General features: G+C 41.0%; 1 non-coding gene across 1 annotated transcript; it reads left to right on the top strand.

The window, feature by feature from the left end:
• Positions 1 to 9,396: 9,396 nt before the first annotated feature.
• Positions 9,397 to 9,503, top strand: LOC147378552 (U6 spliceosomal RNA). Its single transcript, XR_015154009.1, has one exon. It is a non-coding gene; the product is annotated as a U6 spliceosomal RNA (small nuclear RNA).
• The last annotated feature ends 4,341 nt before the right edge of the window (positions 9,504 to 13,844 follow it).

The following is a 13,844-nucleotide window of genomic DNA, read 5'->3' as shown; positions in this document are numbered from 1 at the left end:
GTGACCCAGACAGCAGATGGAAGACTTGGGGATGGAAACTGTAGGGAGACAGATCTCACCCACATGTGGAAAAACTTTGGTTACAGCCCTTTGACTGTGAAATGGGAGACCTTAGAGGAGGAGGGGGTTCTTGTCAATGACAGGGACGAAAGGACAGCTTTTTAAGGAGGCTGGGGAGGGTGATTGCAAAGCCATGAGGTGCTATGAACACAGCCTGGTTTCTGGTGTCAGATCCTCTTTCATTTACTGGATATGTTACCTCAAGTGAATTACCTTTCTGAGCATCAGCTTCCTTCCCTAGAAAGGGGGGATACTGGCTGTCTCATTGCGGGTGACTGTGAATAGATAGTGTAGCCCTTTGTTAGCACAATGCCCAGGATATACTAAACACTCAGATTCCGTCTTTTTTTTTTTTAAACCATTATTGCTGTTTTTTAAAAAAATTATTTCCTTATTAAGGTTTAATCAGAACCGCTCACACACATTTTTCATGAAGCCAACTTTACCAAAGGTTTGGTAGAAGACAATTTACAACTGAACATTAGCCATCCTTAAAATAGTCAACTGTTCCGCAGCTCTCCTGCAGCCTCCAGTCATGTGGCCTTCCTCCTTCTCCCCTTCCTTCCAGATTACTCCCTGAGCTCTGAATTCTCCTCACACTATCATGCACAGTATAATCGGCTTTCTCAGCCTCGTTTTGTAACTCTGCTGCTTTCCACCCGAGCATGTTGAGGTGCTCAACTGAACATTAACTTGTGTGAAAGTGCAAAGGCCAGGCAGAAGCTTGGGGTTTATTGTGTCAAGGTTCGTTCACCCAGAAACCAATCCAAGTTTTCTTTTCTTCAAAGTATATTCACCAAACTTCCACCCAACTTATAGTGAAAGAGTATATAAAAACAGATACAAAATTGCATCAGCTTTTCACTTCTTGGTCAAAGGCTGAGGATCCAGAAACTGGAGAGAATGTTAGATATTTTTCAGGTATCTGTTAACTTGATGGTTATTAAGACTATGGTAAAAATATTTTAGAGGAAGCGATATGAATGAATAAGGTATGAATGAAGTGATATGAATACATAAGATATGTATTCAAAGGTAGAAAGTGATCAAAGGGTGGTATATCTTTCATGAATTTTTACCAAAGGGCTATATTATTTAACTATGTACATATAAAGTATAATTGTAATTTAAGGCTCTCTAAAAAATTCTTTATAGCAGACTTGGGCTGGATTCTCTAAATTCCCTGAGATTTTGTGATTATTGTCAGATTAATTTGACTGAAAATCATGTAGAAAGCAATAGAAAACAAGCTGAACTATGCCACCCTGTCTTCTTTATCCTGTGGCTTCATGGGGCTCAGTGGACAAGAGGAGAGAAAAGTGATTATTCATTCTCCTGCTCCTTCCTGCTGGGCCATGACTTGTGTCCCTTTTAAGTATGGCCATAGCTCCCTTCCTGTGCCCAGGGAGCCCTAGAGGTGGTACCAGTTTCCCTCTCCTGTTGATTGGGGTGCTTCACTGTCTCCATCTCTGTTCTGCCCACACCTCTGTAAATAGTCCCTGAAAACACTCTTCAGTTTCCCCTTTGAGTGTGCTACCATTTCCTGCCCCAGACCCCTAACTGCTGCTTTACAAAGGTAACTTTCAAAAGAGATAAAATCATGACTTTCATGCAACTACAAAATGAACACATCTCTATCACGGTGTGTACTACTTTTAATATCGTATGATTTTATCAGTTGTATCTCATTGAAGCTTTGGAGAAGGAAATGGCAACCCACTCCAGTGTTCTTGCCTGGAGAATCCCAGGGACAGGGGAGCCTGGTGGGCTGCCATCCATGGGGTCACACAGAGTTGGACACGACTGAAGTGACTTAGCAGCAGCAGCAGAAGCTGAAAAAAATAAAATGAACACACTGAAATTTTAATTCATTAAATTAGAGACTCAGAGAAGATACTACAACCAGTTCAAAGGGGAAGGCAAAAAAACAGGATTACAGAAATGAATTTGTAAAGGGCTATAAAACTGGCTTTTCCCCTTAGGAGTCAGGAACCCTCCACCTCTAACTGATAGAACATATTTGCATGGATATAGGCAAGAATATAGGTTTTTCCAGTAATCATGTACAGGTGTGAGAGTTGAACCATAAAGAAGGCTGCTGCTGCTGCTGCTAAGTCATGTCAGTCGTGTCCGACTCTGTGTGACCCCATAGACAGCAGCCCACCAGGCTCCCCCGTCCCTGGGCTTCTCCAGGCAAGAACACTGGAGTGGGTTGCCATTTCCTTCTCCAATGCATGAAAGTGAAAAGTGAAAGTGAAGTCGCTCAGTCATGTCCGACTCTTAGCAATCCCATGGACTGCAGCCTACCAGGCTTCTCCATCCATGGGATTTTCCAGGCAAGAGTACTGGAGTGGGTCACCAGTGCCTTCTCCATAAAGAAGGCTGAGTGTCAAAATATTACTGCTTTTGAATTGTGGTGCTGGAGAAGACTCTTAAGAATCTCTTGGACAGCAGGGAACTCAAACCAGTCAATCCTAAAGGAAATCAACCCTGAATATTCATTGGAAGGACTGATGCTGAAGCTCCAATACTTTGGCCACCTGATGTGAAGAGTCAACTCATTGGAAAAGACCCTGATGCTGGGAAAGATTGAGGGCAAGAGGAGGAGGGGGTGACAGAGGATGAGATGGTTGGATAGCATCACTGACTCAATGGACATGAGTTTGAGCAAACTCCGAGAGATAGTGGAGGGAAGAGGAGCCTGGCGTGCTACAGTCCATGAGGTTGCAGCAAAGAGTCAGATACAGCTTAGCAACTGAATAAGGCAAGAATTACCTACAATTTACCATTGTAAATAGCTCAAACACAGTGAATCAGAAACAGACACCCTAGAAACTTGTGCTCTGAACAGTGCATTGTATTCTACCTACATTTGCCTTTTGTGTTTAAAGAAGACCGTTGTTCAAGTAATTACCTGTGCCTTGACATGGAGGCCATCCTGCTTACCAGGACTTGTTTCAAGGAAAACCCTGTATTTATCTGGATGAGGTATTTGATAAGCTGCTGGAGTTGAGAGGGAGATCCCCAGGGACCGCTTTTAGAACAGACTTGCAGGAATCTAGAAGAGGAACCCACTTTGCAGAGCTTAGGGAGAGGGGAGGTGGTGATTGCAAAGGCTGTTTCAAAAGAGGGAGCTTCATGAACCCTCAGTAAAGTTCACTTAAAAAAAAAAAAAAGATTGTTGAGACTGGGTCTTTTGTGCCTTTGTGCAAACTGGTAAAAAGGGTGAATTTTGCATAAGAATTGGAGCAATATTTGCACTTGAGGAGCCTAAGCAGTGGTTAGGTTGAAGGGGCTCTGAGGTCAAAAACCCCTAAGAATTTACAGACCTGGACGGTGAGAATTGTCCGCTGTCCACTGTCTCTGCATCTGGACACGCTGGAATTTGCCATTTCAGCTAATTCTGGGGGCAAGAAGTCTGCAGATGTCTGAATTATATATGCCATCAGCACAGTTCAAGTTGTTCTCTTTAAAATTTTGTTGGAGTGGGAAGTCCAAATTTCTAGTTTCACCATCAATTTCCCTTTATTTATTTCATTTCATTTCTTCTGAGTTTTCTAGGTACCTACTTCTGGGGTTCACTCATTCCGTAAATGTTTCCTTGAACATGCTGTGTGCTGGGCAGGCACGATTTTAGGTTCTGGGCGTACAGCACTGAACAAGGCATCCAGGTTGCAGCTCTTACAGGGCGTCCATTCTAACGGCTAAAGACAGAATAAATGTATACAATTATTTCAGAGAGTGCTACAGGCTGTAACAATAATAAAACAGACCACTCGGTGTGTGTGTGTGTGTGTTGCATGGAGGCTACTTTACAGAGGTCAACAAAGGTCACTCTGAGATTAGGACCTTCAGAGGCCCTAAAATGAAAAAAAGATGTGACTCCTCCCACCATGAGCCTCAAAAAACCCTATCCTCCCTACTGCAAGACACAAAGCCCCTAAGCTTGTTGGCCTTCATTCATTCATAACTCATCAAGAAAGTCTTTAGGTGGGACTTTGGATTATGATTGTTAAAGATTCCCTCAAAGCAGAGAGCTGACTGCAGTCATCACCTCAAGTTGCAAATAACCACAGGCCATGCATGCATAGCGTTAAGCCTGAAGTGCTTGTCTTTGGCTTCCTGGCCGCTGTCCAGTCCATCCAGCCGCCTCCACCACTGTCAGGAGACCAACTGAAAGTTTTCATGGAAAGGTCCTTCTCCATTTGTTCTGCCTGAGGGGGTGCCCCCACTGTCTGTCAGGAACCTGTAACTGAAATTGCGTAAAAAGCTCATGTCCTCTTCAGAGCAATGTGAGTTGCCATATTTCATTGATAGCTTTTTGTTTCTTTCACATTTTAACACTTCATAAATCGTCAGGGTCCTCAATTCCTATCAGTACGGGTATTGACACTGCTGATGTTTGATCATCAGAACTTGCAGACTGGGTATCCACTGTCTGGAAGAAAATTCTGAACAGTGGAGCGCTCTCTTCAGAAATGCTGCACCACAATACTTTTGGGCAAGCATATTATTCTGAATTAAATGTTAATTTGAAAGATTCAAAATATAAAGAAAAAGTTCTTGGAGAATCTTAACCAATTTATTTCACTTACATTTTCCTATTATATGCACAAGGAATAAGATGATTAACATCCATCTAAAGGTATCGACAAGCTCTTAAGATAAAATTTTCAAAGAATAAGAAGACACTGTCATTGGCAATCTTTTAAAATTCTTACTAGAAGGACTGTTGGGAGATAATCCACTGTCTCTAATTCTACTGGTAATTGGGATTGTTGAGATCACCTGGGAAGGGTGTTGGAGGCCAGAGAGAATCCCTCACAGCAGAAATATTTGAGATGACAATAGTAGAAGCCAAGAAAAAAGCACTTTCAAAATTAAAGGGGCATTGGCTATCATTAAATATCCTCCAGCAGTCAAGTAAAATGAGAACTGAGAAGTATGCTTTAGACTTAATAGCCAAAAGGTGGGTCGTGACTTTGAAACAAGGGGCTTCATGAGCACAGTGATGACGAAGTAGAGATGACAACTATGAATACAGTTGTTGGAAAGGATGACAGTGGAGCTGGTTTATTTATAGGTTTTACAGTGGGAAAGTCTTGAGTATGTCTAAATGCTGGGGGTGAAGAACTTACGAGGCAAGCTGGATGTAAAGAAGAGGGAGAGGTTAAGTGCCAGAATAGGGTCCTGGAGGACTGGAAGAGTTCTCCTCCCACAGATGGGAGGAAGGACACTCCTCTGACCGGGATGTGTTATCAGTGTGTTAAAGAAATGTGTGCAATTGATGTGGGCAGACCTGGGCTGGAATCAAGGCTCCGTCACTTTCTAGATGCGTCACCTCGGCTAAGTTGCTCACTCTTACTGATGATCGTACTGAGCACTTTCTATGGGATAGGCACTAACCAACGAAATGGTTATTTTTATAGACAATGCTGAAGCTGTTAGCCTAATGAAGAGAACATGTGTTAAATTAGGCCTCAAATCTAGGCAGGAAATTGAGAAAATTCTTCAGTAATAATTTGCATATTTGTGTGTGTGAAGTAGGAGGTAAAGTGTGCTTGAAATTAAAGGAAAAGTTGGGAGAAATTCATTGGATAAACCATCTAAGGAAAGGAAATCTGAATAGCCACATGTCTTTTGATAATCCTTCTAGAGATGTGTTAGGGTTGACGGATTTTACTTATTCAAACAGTGACAGACTTTATCTTCTTGGGCTCCAAAAATCACTGCAGACGGTGACTGCAGCCATGAAATTAGGAGATGCTTGCTCCTTGGAAGAAAAGCTATAACAAACCTAGACAGTGTATTAAAAAGCAGAGTCATCACTTTGCCGACAAAGGTCCATATAGTCAAAGTGATGGTTTTTCCAGTAGTTATGTACAGATATGAGAACTGGATTGTAAAGAAGGCTGAATTGATGCTTTCAAGGTCTAGTGCTGGAGAAGACTCTTGAGAGTCTCTTGGACAGCAAGGAGATCAAACCAGTCGCTCCTAAAGGAAATCAACTGTGAATATTCAATGGAAGGATCAGTGCTGAAGCTTAAACTCCAATACTTTGGCCACCTGATGCAAAGAGCCGACTCTCTGAAAAAGACCCTGAGGCTGGGAAAGATTGAAGGCAAAAGGATAAGGGGTCTGCACAGGATGAGATAGTTAGATAGCATCACTGATTCAATGGACATGAGTTTGAGCAAGCTCCGGGAGATGGTGAAGGACAGGGAAACCTGGCTTGCTGCAGTCCTTAGGGTCACAAGGAGTTGGACATGACTAAGTGACTGAAGAACAACAAAACAGGACTCTTTTTTTTTGTAAGTTGGCTAAGGCTATTTTTGGTTTATTTTTTTAATCAATTTATTTTAATTGGAGGCTGATTACAATATTGTGGTGGCTTTTGCCATACATTGACATGAATCAGCCATGGGGGTATGTGTCCCCCATCCTGAAACCCCCTCCTACTTCCCCCCACCCCATCCCATCTCTCTGGGTTGTCCCAGTGCACCAGCCCTGAGCGCCGTCTCATGCATTGAACCAGGACTGGCGATCTGTTTCACATATGGTAATATACATATTTCAATGCTATTCTCTCCGATCGTCCCATCCTTGCCTTCTCCCAGAGTCCAAAAGTCTCTTCTTTACATCTGTGTCTCTTTTGCTGTCTCGCATATAGGGTCATCATTACCATCTTCTAAATTCCATATATGTGCATTAATATACTGTATTGGTGTTTTTCTTTCTGACTTACTTCACTCTCTATAATAGGTTCCAGTTTCATCCACCTCATTAGAACTGATTCAAATGCATTCTTTTTAATAGCTGAGTAATATTCCATTGTGGATATGTACCACAGCTTTCTTATCCATTCATCTGCCAGTGGACATCTAGGTTGCTTCCATGTCCTGGCTATTGTAAACAGTGCTGTGATGAACATTGGGGTATGTGTCTCAGTTCTGGTTCCCTCGGTGTGTATGCCCAGCAGTGGGATTGCTGGGTCGCATGGCAGTTCTATTTCCAGTTTTTAAAGGAATCTCCACACTGTTCTCCATAGTGGCTGTACTAGTTTGCATTCCCACCAACAGTGTAAAGAGGGTTCCCTTTTCTCCACACCCTCTCCAGCATTTATTGTTTGTAGACTTTCTGATAGCAGCCATTCTGACCAGCGTGAGATGGTACCTCATTGTGGTTTTGATGTGCATTTCTCTGATAATGAGTGATATTGAGCATCTTTTCATGTGTTTGTTAGCCATCTGTTATGTCTTTGGAGAAATGTCTGTCTAGTTCTTTGGCCCATTTTTTGATTGGGTTGTTTATTTTTCTGGAATTGAGCTGCATGAGCTGCTTGTATATTTTTGAGATTAATTCTTTGTCAGTTGCTTCGTTTGCTATTATTTTCTCCCATTCTGAAGGCTGTCTTTTCACCTTATAGTTTCCTTTGTTGTGCAAAAGCTTCTAAGTTTAATTAGGTCCCACTCTGGGAGGTGGGTCATAGAGGATCCTGCTGTGATTTATGTCAGAGTGTGTTTTGCCTATGTTTTCCTCTAGGAGTTTTATAGTTTCTGGTCTTATATTTAGATCTTTAATCCATTTTGAGTTTATTTTTGTGTATGGTGTTAGAAAGTGTTCTAGTTTCATTCTTTTACAAGTGGTTGACCAGTTTTCCCAGCACCACTTGTTAAAGAGATCATCTTTTCTCCATTGTATATTTTTGCCTCCTTTGTCAAAGACAAGGTGTCCATAGGTGCATGGATTTATCTCTGGGCTTTCTATTTTGTTCCATTGGTCTATATTTCTGTTTTTGTGCCAGGACCACACTGTCTTGATGACTGTAGCTTTGTAGTATAGTCTGAAGTCAGGCAGGTTGATCCTCCAGTTCTAGTCTTCTTTCTCAAGATTGCTTTGGCTATTTGAGTTTTTTTGCATTTCCATACAAATTGTGAAATTATTTCTTTGAGTTCTCCGAAAAATACTGTTGGTAGCTTGATAGGGATTGCATTGAATCTATAGATTGCTTTGGGTAGTATACTCAGTTTCACTATGTTGATTCTTCTGATCCATGAACATGGTATATTTCTCCATCTATTTGTGTCATCTTTGATTTCTTTCATCATTGTTTTATAATTTTCTACATATAGGTCTTTTGTTTCTTTAGGTAGATTTATTCCTACATTTTCATCACAATTTTATTTTTTATTTTATTCTTTTCATCACAATGGTAAATGGGATTGTTTCCTTAATTTCTCTGTTTTCTCATTGTTAGTGTATAGGAATGCAAGGGATTTCTGTGTATTAATTTTATATCCTGCAACTTTACATATTCATTGATTGGCTCTAGTAATTTTCTGGTGGTGTCTTTAGGGTTTTCTATGTAGAGGATCATGTCATCTGCAAACAGTGAGAGTTCTACTTCTTCTTTTCCAACCTGGATTCCTTTTATTTATTTTTCTTCTCTGATTGCTGTGGCTAAAACTTCCAAAACTGTGTTGAATAGTAGTGGTGAGAGTGGGCACCCTTGTCTTGTTCCTGACTTTAGGGGAAATGCTTTCAATTTTTCACCATTGAGGATAATGTTTGCTGTGGGTTTATCATATATGGCTTTTATTATGTTGAGGTATGTTCCTTCTATGCCTCAAAGCAGTACTCTTGCCAACTCAAGTACAGAAAACCCAGTTCAAACTTCCTTAAGTAAAAGACCATTGTTTTCTGAAGTCACTGAAAAACTTTTCAAGTCGTAAACCCAAAACATCAGTGTGTCCTGCTCTCCTCTCCCTCTTCCTTCCTCCCCATGTTTCAGCTCTGCTTTTCTTTGTGTTGGGGTTTCTTGTGACACTTTATATACTTCACAAAGCTGGCTCCTTTCCTATTTCAGAAATGGACAGAATAGCAGCAGGCTTTAGTTTACAATGGGAAAAATCTCTAATGAGCACCTCTCATTGCTTCAGAAAAACACTAGGGGATTGTCCCTGATTGGCCAGGCAGGGGCCATGTTTCCAGGCCGAGAAAATGGGAGTAGGTGTGGAGAGGTGGTACACACACACCTAACATCAGGGACTGAATTAGAAGAAAGGATCCCCAAGGAAACAGCAGTTTCTTTCACCTGAAAAAGGGATGCTTGGAGGTAAAAACAACACATTATTTCCATGTTCTATAGACTGGTAGCATGTTTTCCTATTAATCAGTAATATTTAATGAAGACAGTCCATGAAATATGACATTCTCTCACAGAATAATGATTCTTCACATTTTTATGTTTTTATTCCCTTCGTTTCCTGATTAAGTCAGATCATGTACATATCCATTTCCACTCTCTTTTAGAGGAGATTTAGAAAAAAGAAACAAGTGCTCACTTCGGCAGCACATATACTAAAATTGGAACGATACAGAGAAGATTAGCATGGCCCCTGCACAAGAATGACATGCAAATTTATGAAGTGTTCCATATTTTTATGGAAGCAACCTAGATGTCCATCAGCAGACGAATGGATAAGAAAGCTGTGGTACACATACACAGTGGAATGTTACTCAGCTATTAAAAAGAATATATTTGAATCAGTTCTAATGAGGTGGATGAAACTGGAGCCTATTATACAGAGTGAAGTAAGTCATAAAGAAAAACACCAATACAGTATATTAACACATATATATGGAATTTAGAAGATGGAAACAATGACCCTATATGCGAGACAGCAAAAGAGACACAGATGTAATGAACAGACTTTTGGACTCTGTGGGAGAAGGCAAGGGTAGGATGATTTGAGAGAATAGCATTGAAACATGTATATTACTATATGTGAAATAGATTGCCAGTCCAGGTTCAATGCATGAGACAGGGTATTCAGGACCGGTTGCACTGGGATGACCCTGAGGGATGGGATGGGGAAGAGGGAGATAGGAGCAGGGTTCAGAATGGGGGACACATGTACCCCCATGGCTGATTCATGTCAATGTATGGCAAAAAACACTACAATATTGTAAAGTAATTAGCCTCCAATTAAAATAAATAAATTAATTAAAAAAGAAAAAAGAAATAAGATTCACCCTAACATGACATATATTTAATATCTTGGAGAATCAAGTTGATGTCAAAAGCAATAAAAATATTCTAAATCCAGCATTAGCTAGAAGGCAGTTACATCCCATGCATTTTCTCTTTTAATTTCCTAGATCTTTTAACATTTTCTTTGGGTGAGTGGCCGTGTCAGTTGGGGTTCAGGACGTAAAGTAAAAACCACTCTAGGTATTACTGCCATGAAGGGATTTAATTCAGGAAATTACATGTATACAACACAGACTAAAGTAGGCTCTAGACAGGGCCTCTGGGGATAGTATCTAGAACAATGACTCATCTAGGGGTTTCTGGAAATTTAGGTGATGAAAAATACTTGTAGCTACAATCCATAGTCAAAAACAGGGAATGAGACCACCACCAGTTAACCCTTTCTAATACTCAGAAAGCTAGAAGACCCTCAACACTGAACCTTAGGTCTCCACAGCCATGCTTGCTAGTAGAAACACTCACTGAATCCACCTTGCAGATCGCAAATGAAGGTACATAATTCACAGAATCCAGCTCATGTGCAAAGCCCCTAGCTGCAAGGGGACTCTGGAAGAGAAGTTTTAGCTTTCCAGCCCTTCTAATAAAAGGGTGGGATATAAGTTGGCAAGTCAATCCACAGATATCTATCTCAGTGGGCTTAGGCATTATTCATTTGTTTCCTAGGAGGAGTAGCTGGTTTTTGTGCGGTGGCAACAGGCAAAGGGAAACTGAAGAACTGTTGCTGCTTAAGAAAGAAATTGTCAGATTGCAGAAGTTTAAGAGTTTGGCTGACTTTTACTGCAGTCTTTCTGTTTTGTTACTGACTTAGAGAAGTCACTGTAACCAGACCAACATATCGTTGCTTCTGTGGGTCAGCTACTAGAACTGGCAGATTATTCCCCTTTCAGTTGTAAATGGAATTTTGCTTCTAGCAGGTCTTAAAGGCATGGCCCATAGAGTAGCCTAAAAGGAATGTTATCTATCCTGTCATCCTCACATAAAACAAAGACTAAAATGTGCCCTGATTGTTCTTTATGCGCAAATTTGAGGATGTTAGGGATTGGAAGTTGTTAAAGGTGAGTAGACAGGTGTCTCCTTTCTAGAAGCCTAGGTTATAATCCTTCCATATACTGTTTTACAGATGCAGAAATTAAACCAGTAGGGGTAAACAGAAAGTGGCAGATAAGTGACTTGAACCTTGAATGAAGATCGATTCCACAGACTCTTGCTACCCACTGTATAATCTGTGGACTGCAGCGTCTGGAGCTCATTAGAAAAGTTGACTCTCAGGCTCTTTCCCAAGCTCTCTGAAGCAGCACCTGAAGCTTAATGTCTGCAGGTGATTCTCAGGCATGTTAAAGTGTGAGGAGGATGGCTTTTAACCACTTTGTTGATTTAAGACTTCCTAACAAAGTGACAAAGAATATAATCAGTCTGATTTCGGCGTTGACCATCTGGTGATGTCCATGTGTAGCGTCTTCTCTTATGTTGTTGGAAGAGGGTGTTTGCTATGACCAGTGCATTTTCTTGGCAAAACTCTATTAGTCTTTGCCCTGCTTCGTTACGTATTCCAAGGCCAAATTTGCCTGTTATTCCAGGTGTTTCTTGACTTCCTACTTTTGCATTCCAGTCCCCTATAATGAAAAGGACATCTTTTTTGGGTGTTAGTTCTAAAAGGTCTTGTAGGTCTTCATAGAACCATTCAACTTCAGCTTCTTCAGCGTTACTGGTTGGGGTATAGACTTGGATTACTGTGATATTGAATGGTATGCCTTGGAAACAAACAGAGATCATTCTGTCGTTTTTGAGATTGCATCCAAGTACTGTATTTTGGACTCTTTTGTTGACCATGATGGCTACTCCATTTCTTCTGAGGGATTCCTGCCCGCAGTAGTAGATATAATGGTCATCTGAGTTAAATTCACCCATTCCAGTCCATTTCAGTTCGCTGATTCCTAGAATGTCAACATTCACTCTTGCCATCTCTTGTTTGACCACTTCCAATTTGCCTTGATTCATGGACCTGACATTCCAGGTTCCTATGCAATATTGCTCTTTACAGCATCAGACCTTGATTCTATCACCAGTCACATCCACAGCTGGATATTGTTTTTGCTTTGGCTCCATCCCTTCATTCTTTCTGGAGTTATTTCTCCACTGATGTCCAGTAGCATATTGGGCACCTACTGACCTGGGGAGTTCCTCTTTCAGTATCCTATCATTTTGCCTTTTCATACTGTTCATGGGGTTCTCAAGGCAAGAATACTGAAGTGGTTTGCCATTCCCTTTTCCAGCAGACCACATTCTGTCAGATCTCTCAACCATGATGTGCCCGTGTTGGGTATGACCTAAATCAAATCCCTTATGATTATACAGTGGAAGTGAGAAATAGATTTAAGGGCCTAGATCTGATAGATAGAGTGCCTGATGAACTATGGAATGAGGTTCGTGACATTGTACAGGAGACCGGAATCAAGAACATCCCCATGGAAAAGAAATGTAAAACAGCAAAATGGCTTTCTGGGGAGGCCTTACAAATCGCTGTGAAATTAAGAGAAGCGAAAAGCAAAGGAGAAAAGGAAAGATATAAGCATCTGAATGCAGAGTTCCAAAGAATAGCAAGAAGAGATAAGAAAGCCTTCCTCAGCAATCAATGCAAAGAAATAGAGGAAAACAACAAAATGGGAAAGACTAGAGATCTCTTCAAGAAAATTAGAGACACCAAAGGAACAGTTCATGCAAAGATGGGCTCGATAAAGGACAGAAATGGTATGGACCTAACAGAAGGAGAAGGTATCAAGAACAGGTGGCAAGAATACACAGAAGAACTGTACTAAAAAGATCTTCACAACCCAGATAATCATGATGGTGTGATCACTGACCTAGAGCCAGACATCCTGGAACGTGAAGTCAAGTGGGCTTTAGAAAGCATCACTACGAACAAAGCTAGTGGAGGTGATGGAATTCCAGTTGAGCTATTTCCAATCCTGAAAGATGATGCTGTGGAAGTGCTGCACTCAATATGCCAGCAAATGTGGAAAACTCAGCAGTGGCCACAGCACTGGAAAAGGTCAGTTTTCATTCCAATCCCAAAGAAAGGCAATGCCAAAGAATGCTCAAACTACAGCACAATTGTACTCATCTCACATGCTAGTAAAGTAATGCTCAATATTCTCCAAGCCAGGCTTCAGCAATATGTGAACCGTGAACTTCCTGATGTTCAAGCTGGTTTTAGAAAAGGCAGAGGAACCAGAGATCAAATTGCCAACATCCGCTGGATCATAGAAAAAGCAAGAGAGTTCCAGAAAAACATCTATTTCTGCTTTATTGACTATGCCAAAGCCTTTGACTGTGTGGATCACAATAAACTGTGGAAAATTCTGAAAGAGATGGGAATACCAGACCACCTGATCTGCCTCTTGAGAAATTTGTGTGCAGGTCAGGAAGCAACAGTTAGAACTGGACATGGAACAACAGACTGGTTCCAAATAGGAAAAGGAGTTTGTCAAGGCTGTATATTGTCACCCTGCTTATTTAACTTATATGCAGAGTACATCATGAGAAACGCTGGACTGGAAGAAACACAAGCTGGAATCAAGATTGCTGGGAGAAATATCCATAACCTCAGATATGCAGATGACACCACCCTTATGGCAGAAAGTGAAGAGGAACTAAAAAGCCTCTTGATGAAAGTGAACGTGGAGAGTCAAAAAGTTGGCTTAAAGCTCAACATTCAGAAAACGAAGATCAT

Source organism: Bos grunniens, chromosome 2 (genome assembly GCF_055505025.1).
Source record: "Bos grunniens cultivar Pamir isolate PY7600 chromosome 2, Bosgru_T2T1.0, whole genome shotgun sequence".
NCBI classification, from domain to species: domain Eukaryota; kingdom Metazoa; phylum Chordata; class Mammalia; order Artiodactyla; family Bovidae; genus Bos; species Bos grunniens.
The sequence above is the reverse complement of the archived record's forward strand: the minus strand, read 5'-3'. Positions and strand labels throughout refer to the sequence as shown.